This window comes from Oryza brachyantha, chromosome 10 (genome assembly GCF_000231095.2).
Source record: "Oryza brachyantha chromosome 10, ObraRS2, whole genome shotgun sequence".
NCBI classification, from domain to species: Eukaryota; Viridiplantae; Streptophyta; class Magnoliopsida; order Poales; family Poaceae; genus Oryza; species Oryza brachyantha.
In genome coordinates, this window is record NC_023172.2 from 7,066,909 (window position 1) to 7,077,151 (window position 10,243).

Consider the following 10,243-nt stretch of genomic DNA (forward strand, 5'->3'; position numbering starts at 1 on the left):
AATTTAACGTGGAAAACCCTTGCAGGAAAAACCACGAACGCCAACCGACAATAACCACTACGAGGATATGATTACAATGCAGGGGAAACAATGAGAACTCGCCTCTTCCTGTGCAGACTACAAGAGTATATATAAGGGGAAAATCTAAGAGTCCTAATAGGATAAGGCGAAAGAATCCTATTAGAAAACTAATCTGACTCCTAGTAGGAAACAACTGGAAGAAACCTACTAGTAAACTAATCTGAATATAATTTCAGTTACAATTCGGATCACATATTTAACAATCTCCACCTTGAGACGAATTTCCTCTTGTAGCATCAAAATCATCAATCACCAATAAACACCTCATAGGCAAATTGCACTTTGACTGTCACAAAATATATTTACGCAAGACGTAACTCCACAAAGCTCAGTATACAAGCCACTGAGCCAAATAGCTTCTTTGCAAGCTTCAGAAATAGCCATGTACTCTGCTTCAGTAGTAGATAAGGCAACAATTACTTGCAAACATGCCTTCCAACTAACAGCACAACCTCCAATAGTGAAAACATAACCTGTAAGCGATATTCTCCTATCCAAATCTCCAGCAAAATCTGAATCCACATAACCAACAAGTCCATCTCTAGACGTCCCAAACTGCAAACAAGCATTAGAGGTACCACGCAGATATCTGAAAATCCATTGAACTGCTTTCCAATGCTCTTTGCCAGGATTAACCATGTATCTACTGACAACACTCAAAGCATGTGATAAGTCAGAACGCGAACATACCATAGCGTACATAAGTGAACCAACTGCACTTGAATATGGAACTCTAGACATGTACTCAATATCAACTTCTGATTGTGGACAGGAATCTGAAGATAATCTGAAATGTGCAGCTAAAGGAGTGCTCATTGGTTTTGCATCGTGCATATTGAAGCGACGAAGGACCTTTAACATATAACCTTTCTGGCTAAGATATAACTTGTCAGACTGTCTTTCTCTAGTAATTTCCATACCGAGAATCTTCTTCGCTGCACCTAAATCCTTCATCTCAAACTCACTACTCAATTGTGCCTTGAACTTTGCTATCTCTGATTTATCTTTTACAGCAATCAACATATCATCAACATAAAAAAGCAGATATATAGTTGAACCATTAACCTATTTGAGATAAACACAACTATCAAATTGTGATCTTTTGAAATTCTGAGAAAGCATGAAAGAGTCAAATCTCTTGTACCATTGCCGAGGTGATTGTTTCAACCCATAAAGGGACTTATCCAACCTACAGACAAGGTTTTCTTTACCAGGAACAATAAAACCTTTAGGTTGCTCCATGTAGATGTCTTCTTCCAACTCCCCATGTAAAAATGCAGTTTTCACATCTAATTGCTCTAGTTCATAGTCATGCATTGCAACAATACCAAGTAAAGTGCGAATTGAACTATGCTTCACAACTGGAGAAAACACATCATTAAAATCAATACCTGGAATCTGGCTATATCCTTTAGCAACTAACCTTGCTTTGTATATTGCCTCATCAGTTGGAGATATACCTTCCTTTCTTTTAAAAATCCATTTGCAACAGATAGGTTTCTTCTCCTTTGGCAATTCCACAAATTTCCAAGTTTGATTCTTTTCAAGTGACTCCATCTCATCATGCATGGCAGCTATCCATCTATTGCTATCGGCAGAAACAATAGCCTCAAAATATGAAGAAGGCTCTGCATTACCTTCGATTTCTTCCGCCACACTCATAGCATAAGCAACTATGTTCGCTTCTTCGATCAATCTTTGAGGGGCTTTAATATTTTGTCTCGCTCTGCCTTGTGCAATAGAGTATTTTGCTGACTGCTCAATAACAGGAGAATCTGACTCTTCAATAACCGGTGCATCTTGGTTAATAGCAATATTCTCTTTTTCTGGTACATGTCCTGAACTGATCAAGCGCTCCACCTGCACGCTTGCTTTCTGCTGACTCTCAACAGGAACATTAGTAGAAGATTTATCATTCAACATAACTGATTCATTGAAGATGACATTTCTACTAATCACAACCTTTTTGGTTTCAGGACACCATAACTTGTAGGCTTTCACACCAGAAGGATAACCAAGAAAAATGCAGTTAATAGCTCTAGGCTCCAATTTACCGTTATCAACGTGAGCATAAGCAGTACAACCAAATACTTTTAGGTCTGAATAATTAGCTGGGGAACCAGACCACATCTCAATTAGAGTCTTCTTATCGATGGCATAACTAGGTGAGCGATTAATGAGATAACAAGCGGTGGAAGCGGCTTCCACCCAAAACCGTCTAGGTAAACCTGCATTTGATAGCATGCAACGGACCTTTGAGATAATTGTCCTGTTCATACGCTCAACTACGCCGTTCTGTTGAGGTGTATGCGAAACGGTGTAGTGGCGCACAATACCTTCTGACCTGCAATATGATTTAAATTGCCTAGAACAAAACTTCATCCCATTATCAGTACGAAGGATTTTCACCTTCCTTTCGATCTGTCTTTTGACCATAGTCTTCCACTCCTTAAATACTGAAAAGGTTTCAAATTTGTGCTTTAGAAAATAGGGCCAAACTTTTCTTGAATAATCATCAACGATGGTCATCATATAACGAGCACCTCCAAATGACCTCTTACGAGCAGGACCCCATAAGTCAGAATGCACATAATCAAGAATACCTTTAGTAGTATGTGTAGATGTGGTAAACTTCACCCTCTTGTGTTTGCCAAAGATGCAATGCTCACAAAATCTCAACTTTTCAATGTTTTGTCCATCTAGTAATCCTCTCTTGCTCAATTTTGCCAAACCAATTTCACTCATATGCCCAAGACGCATATGCCAATGATCAATAACACCGGAATTCGATAATGGATCGGTAACTGCAGCAACATTATCTACTATCGTAGTATCTCGTAGATGGTACAAATCGGCAGTCTTAATGTCAGCTTTCATCACAACAAGAGAGTCTTTTGTTACCTTCAAAATTTCGTCTCCACCGGAATATCTGTATTCTTTGCGATCAAGAGTAGACAAATAGATGAGATTTCTCTTTAAACTGGGAATATGCCACACATCTGACAGTGTTCTAACACAGCCATCAAACATCTTGATCTGTATCGTACCAATGCCCGCAACTTTGCAGGGCGTATTATTACCCATCAAAACATTACCACCTTGTACAGGTTCATAGGTAGCAAACCAATCCCTATTAGGACACATATGATAGGTGCATCCAGTATCAAGAAGCCACTGATCACTGGTTTGTACACAACCAGCATAAGCAACCAGTAATTCTGCATCTGGTTTATCATCAGTAGCAACTGCGGCTTTAACTTGCTCTTCTTGCTTACCTTTCGGTCTGTAATTTCCCTTTTGCTTTTCTTTGTTCTATAGCTTCCAACAATTAGAAATATCATGTCCACCTTTCTTGCAGTATTTGCACGACTTATACCTGCATCTGGACTTTGATCTCCTGCGGTAGCTACTAGAACTTTTGTCTCTTGATTTGTTGTTCATGTTCTTCTCCTATTGCCTGCCCCGAACAAACAAGCTTTCTGCTTGTGAATTAGAACCTTCAGAAGGTACCATCTTCTTCATCTTTTCTTTGACATTCAAAGCATCATAAACTTCTTGCAAAGTTAGAGTATCACGACTATACAAGATAGTATCTCTAAAATTTGCATATGAGCTAGGCAGCGAGCACAACAGAATAAGGCCTAAATCCTCTTCATCATACTTTATCTCCATGGACTCAAGGTCAGCAACAATTTTCTTGAAAGTGGAGAGATGATCCATCACAGACTCATCATCTTGCAACTTGTGCAAAAATAACTTTTGTTTCAGGTGCATCTTGCTGGTCAGATCCTTTATCATGTATATCTGTTCCAGCTTCAACCATAGCGCGGCGGCTGTCTTCTCCTTAAGCACCTCTTGTACAATATTATTAGATAGATGTAGATGGATATATGCCATAGCCTTATGGTCTCTTTTTTTCTCATCGTCAGACCAATCACTTGTCCTTTTATTGTTGAATTCATCAAGCGCATCATCCAGATCTTGCTGTGCAAGAATTGCACGCATCTTCACTTGCCACAATGAAAATTATGTGTCTCGATCCAAAAGAGGTAGATCATACTTCAAACTCGCCATTGGGAATAAATCCTGAATCTGCTAGTATTAATTTATTGAACCCTAGCAGATACGCGAAACTCCAGTGCTTGAAACGATGCACAATAGATGATCTGATAGCTTTCGGGGTACACAAGATCAAGTAAACGTAGCAATTGAACCAAAAAAAATAATTTACTGTAGCCACTACAGTAACCTGGATGGATTGGATGGAACGATCTGTTTACTTCTCAAAAAAATAATTTGCTTCCTCCGTGCGTGCGCGCGCCTGCTGAGTCACGGCGCTGACTCCGATTTGATCTCGCCTGAATAATGCAATTCGACGGAACGGCGACTCCGTAGATCGCCGAGAAAACCCGGTCGGCGGCAGCAGCGTAGCATAGATTAGTCTTCGTGGCTCTGATATCACTTGTTAGAAACAAAGGCACAAACGAGACACGAATTTAACGTGGAAAACCCTTGCGGGAAAAACCACGGGCGCCAACCGCCAATAACCACTATGAGAATATGATTACAATGCAGGGGGAAACAATGAAAACTCGGCTCTTCCCGTGTAGACTACAAGAGTATATATAAGGGGAAAATCTAAGAGTCCTAATAGGATAAGGCGAAAGAATTCTATTAGAAAACTAATCCGACTCCTAGTAGGAAATAATTAGGAGAAACCTACTAGGAAACTAATCCGAATATAATTCCAATTACAATTCGGATCACATATTTAACATCACGCATGCTTGTTCATGTTCTAATTAAAGAACACTCTAATTTGTTCATGTTATTTCGTTATCCAGATGACTAAACTCTACATATTCCTGGAGAAGCTAGGAAATGATCCAACCGTTGCAAACCTGTCTCGTGCCTGTTCCTTCATGCAATTCGGGGAGTTATTTGGATTCTAGTGGCTGCTAAACTGCCAGTTTGCTCCGTATTGCTCCTCATAGGTCTGTCAAATACAAAAACTTAGCAGCTCAGCTCTATTAGAACCCTGAAATCAAGAGTTGAAAAACCCACCAGAACATGCCCAAAAAAGTGTTTGTGAAATATCCTGTGATCTCAGTAGCTAGCTGAACTGCAAATGGAACTGGAGATGCTGCAAGAAAGGAATCAGAGCTACATGCTGCATAACAAGCAAAACTGTTCTTCGGATACAAAAGCAGTAAAGCAGTATGGAATTATCAATATATGCTAGTCTATCGCCAAGCTCTATGTCTATGAGAAATTCCAGTCTTATCAAAAGATAGAAATTTTAGTCTCAGGTGCATATATTTTTTTTCTTAACAGAATCCCCATTGCATCAGTTTGTTCCTGTAAGGTCCCATTCATTGCATGAACCATTTTTTTTTTCATCTCTACAATCTCAAACTGGAAGCATTTACTTGCACGGAATGAAGCACAGTGAAGAAATTCAACAATGTCACACCAAAGAATATAATCATCAGTGAATATAATCAATTCAATGCACCAATCGAAACGCATCCTGGTCGCGAGCACTCTAGACTAGATGGACGAACAGCCAAGCAAGCGGATTCCACATCGAGGGGAATTCCATATATCGAATTAGATAATAATCTAATTTAGGAAGATATAAATAATATACCCCGTATCAATTTGTTTTTTCTATTTTGTTTGTGTATTTTTCACATTTTCTATTGAATCTGATTCAAAAAAACGCAGCTCAGGCAACCTCTCCAGCCACGGCGGCGGAGCGGCACCTGACGAAGACGACGAGGCGGGCGGGTGCTCACCTGTCAGGAACTGTTGGGTTCGGATGCTTCATGTGGTGCATCATTTTCTTCTCCAAACCGGCCCAACCAAGCCCAAGAAAGAAATACAAAAGGAACAACAGCTGCTTCGAGAAGGCATTGTCGCATTGAACATATCAGATAGAGCTGAAGCTCACGGGGGCGGCGGCAACCTGGGCGGCGGGCTTGCCCCCTTGTCGATCTCTTTCTCCTCCCTGTTTCTTCCTTTACCTTGTATCTTGTAGTTTTTAGAAACATTCAGAACATTGTATTCTTTAGTTTTCCATCTAATTCCACTACCACTACCATAACTTGTACTGATAGTTTCTATTGGAGTTGGAGTTTGAGGCCAACGTGTTAGGTTGCTAACAATATGGTATCAGAGCTGTCGATTCATGGCACTTCTTCCATGGATGCGTTGAGGGAGTACTGCAGCAACATCCCATGCAAGCTTTTGTTGAATTTGGGTGGCGGTGATGCTCATGGCACTAGCACCCACAACCTGTTCGACGAAATGTCAAGTTCGGTCGAGTTGTATGAGGAAGATATCCTTCTCGTCATGCACATGGAGAAGGTCACCAGGGATGAAGCGATGCATTTTCTACAAGAGGAATTGAGGGAAGCCAAACGTCGGCAAGATGAGAAGCTTGATCAGCTTTTGAAAATGTTGGGCACCGAGGAAGCAAGGAGTGAGGTATATGAGAAAAGAGAAGAGGAACACTCTACCGGCATCAATTCGACCAGTGGCAACAACCAGTCTGTGTCATGTTTACCCCTGACCTCGCCTATTCTGTGCCTACAAGGTGTTCGATGAATTGCTCCAGCTTCGATGTCGAACACGATCTTACAATGGGTGTGGTAGTTGTGTGTTCCACTACTTCTATGGCCTTTCTAGAGATGACCGCTGGCGAGGACACGATTTGTGACACCTACATTAACAGCACTGAATGTTTAGAGGTGATGCCCACCATGTGCTCGACAAAATGATCTACCCCCCGACATCAAGCCCAATCTAGCCAAGGATGTGGTGGTAACGTGCACCACCATCTTGACAACCTCTATGGAGCAGTTTGTTGCTGATGATGCAGCTAGAACCTCCACCATTGATAGCTCTGGCGATTCTAAGAAGGCACACGCCAAGTGGTTGACATTGTGTACCGATTTTAAGGGTGGTGCTAAGCAAGTTGAGGTCATACTGATGCCCACTAGGTGCTCGGTGGAATGCCTTAGGCATGACAACCGGGTATTAGCGACACCAAACTGCATTGTTGTTAATCCATGGCCACCTCCTACTTCCGACAAGGTATTGACTAGTGGATGGCATATGCGACCATTACCTTGGCCGTGGCTTACATTTTGGTGTGGAGTTGATATGTGGCTGCTTGCTTGCTCATGGCCTCCACCTCTTGAAGATGGCACTGTGCACTTGCTGACAATAGGCTGGGCTGAAGATGAGCCACTAGTAGTTGATCTATGTGAGCTTTTCTCCCATGCTGTTGATAGAATTGAGCAGTACATGCATCATGATTTTATCAAACATCATTTGCAAGGCCTTGTTGATATGTGGCACTTATGTGTGGTGCAATTCCCATTATTGCAAATTTGGGATACTATGATCTGCTTCAACTTCTATTGTGCAAGAAGTGGCTCCAACATTTGTTACATAATACTGAAGTTACTGACTGACTCTGGTTCTAAGGCAGGGTGTTTGGGGCCTATGGCTGGCAGCCATTTTGATTGTATTGAGCTGCTAGAATTCACATATGACAAGCTAGTGCAAGTAACTTGGTTCCCAGGTGAAGACAGGAATTTCCTTGGAGTAATTTTGGTGATTGGTTGGTATCTACTGCGTCTGAATCAATTCAGTCATGACATTGCCTTTGCAAATCCTGAAATTTGTAGCATTCTGTTTAGTCTTGAAATTGCTAAGCTTAAGTCAAATGGAATGATATACATGCCTACAAGTTCTAGGGAAGCAAGGACTTGTAGCATACATGAGCTGGGTACTGAAACAGAATTGCATATGCTGAATATGTCCATCAAAAATTGCTTTGAGGTGACAAGATATGCCAAGCAATGGTGTAATTCTGCCACAACTATATTTGAGAAGAATAAACCTATTCTGAAATTTTCAGCTTGCACACAATTACATTCCCAATCTGAGGTAACCACTGATCAATCTGAAACAAATGAGCTATTGATCCCTGGACTTTGGTTTTTTTGCACTGCTTGACAACAACAAATTTATGAAGAATGATTTGGTCTGGCAACTTTTCAAGCATCTAATTTCGTTGACCATGCCATGGGATCTTGGAGATTTGTGCTCCTACAAGTGTTCAACTATTTGGGGCTGGTGGCTAAGCAACATTTCAAACCATAAGATTCTAGGTGAGAGCTGTCCTAGTGGTGATGTGAATTTATACTGTCAAGTTGAGAATGAAGAACACCTTCATGAAGTTTTTTGGGAGAGTATAAGATTACCACATAAAACCAAAGGTGGAGGTCTTCCAATTTCAAAATTTTGCATGCCATCGACTTGGGGACAAGTCGAATTTAAAGGGGAGGGTATTGTCAGGAACTGTTGGGTTCGGATGCTTCATGTGCTGCATCATTTTCTTCTCCAAGCCGGCCCAACCAAGCCCAAGAAAGAAATACAAAAGGAACAACAGCTGCTTCGAGAAGGCATTGAACATATCAGACAGAGCTGAAGCTCACGGCGGCGGCGACGACCTGGGCGGCGGGCTTGCCCCCTTGTCGATCTCTTTCTCCTCCCTGTTTCTTCCGTTACCTTGTATCTCGTAGTTTCTAGAAACATCTAGAACATTGTATCCCTTTAGTTTTCCATCTAATTCCACTACCACTGCCATAACTTGTACTGATAGTTTCTATTGGAGTTGGAGTTTGAGGCCAATGTGTTAGGTTGCTTACATCACCTCCCTGGAGTAGAGCTGCATCGTCTCGATGCCGTCCTCCACGGGAGAGGGAGGAGACGGGGATGCCGCGGCGGAGGCGGCGCCGAGGGCCTCGACCTCGACGGTGAGCTCGGCGTCGGCGAGGGGGGGGGGGGGCGGGGGGGGGGGGGAGTAAGCTATTTGACGCGGTGCGTCGGCGGCAACAAGTACCGAGAAAATGGCTATTACAGCATCGTCAAAACATGGCTCTCATCATGCCATCCTGAATTTGCATAGGTTAAAATGCATCTCTCAAATAGAGGGCTCGCTCTAAAATACAACTGTATTTTGAAAAGCAAATTAAAAAAATTACCACATATTAATGGAGAACAGACAAAATTATCCTTACCGCCGCTGTCGACCCAACCACTGCCACGTCGTCCCACCGTGTCACGGCCCCTCCTGTCACCAAGACATACCTGGCATATGCCCGCACGTCCCCATCTCACCGATGTTGGCGCTCCGTCACCATCGTGTCGATGCCCCCGCCCCCATCCCCAGTGTGCAGCCGCCACCGCCCCCATACCCATCTTGCGGATGTTGCCGCCCTGTCCCCATCTCGCCGATGTCGGCGCTCTGTCCCTATCGCACCGCTGGTGGTGTGTCCCCATCATGCCGTTGTTGGCTGCTAGTTCTCTCTCTACGCTCCCGTCCCATCTCGCCCAGCTAGTTGAATTTGTTTAAACATGAGCATTTGGTCAGCAGAGACATTGGAATATAGATACACTCATTTTTATTTGCAGCAAAGAGAACAGATGGTATTTTGACTAGCTCAATTAGTTCGAGAGTGGCTTTCTGGCAAATGCAAACTCAACAATGGCATAACTGTGAAGCCGACCATGTTCCGAGGATGCTATAATAGCAATTTTCTCTACTAGATTACCAATTTGAAAGGGATCCGGATTCTTCTAAAACACTGTCCATGTGAGTCTTTGGTTTTCGATTCAACGGCGACAAAATATTTCAAATGCAGATAATTTTGTTTCCATTTGAAAGATATGTATGGTCATGCCGGGTCCATATCCTCAGCCTTTGAGGGCAAAGGCGAACTTTGCCGACCCCTTTCTTTCAAATAGAATGGAGATATATATGGTCCTACTCACATCGATAAAAAATGGTTATATATGACGTAAACATTATGATTGCACACGAGAAGCTTTTGCCATGTGCATAATTAGCTATGCCATAGGTAGCAATCACATCTACTCTAAATAAATCAATTTCTATAGTTTCAAACTATATCCCAAAATAAACCAATTTATATCTTCCTTCCATGTTTCATCAGCAAATAGTCTTACTTAACCGTCCATACTTATATTAATAAAAGGTATTTTTAGTCTTTTGTCTTCCTTGTAGACTCCTCGTTCAAAAGCTAGGAGCTGCTTTTTTTTTTTTACGGAGAAGTTCTTGATTGAA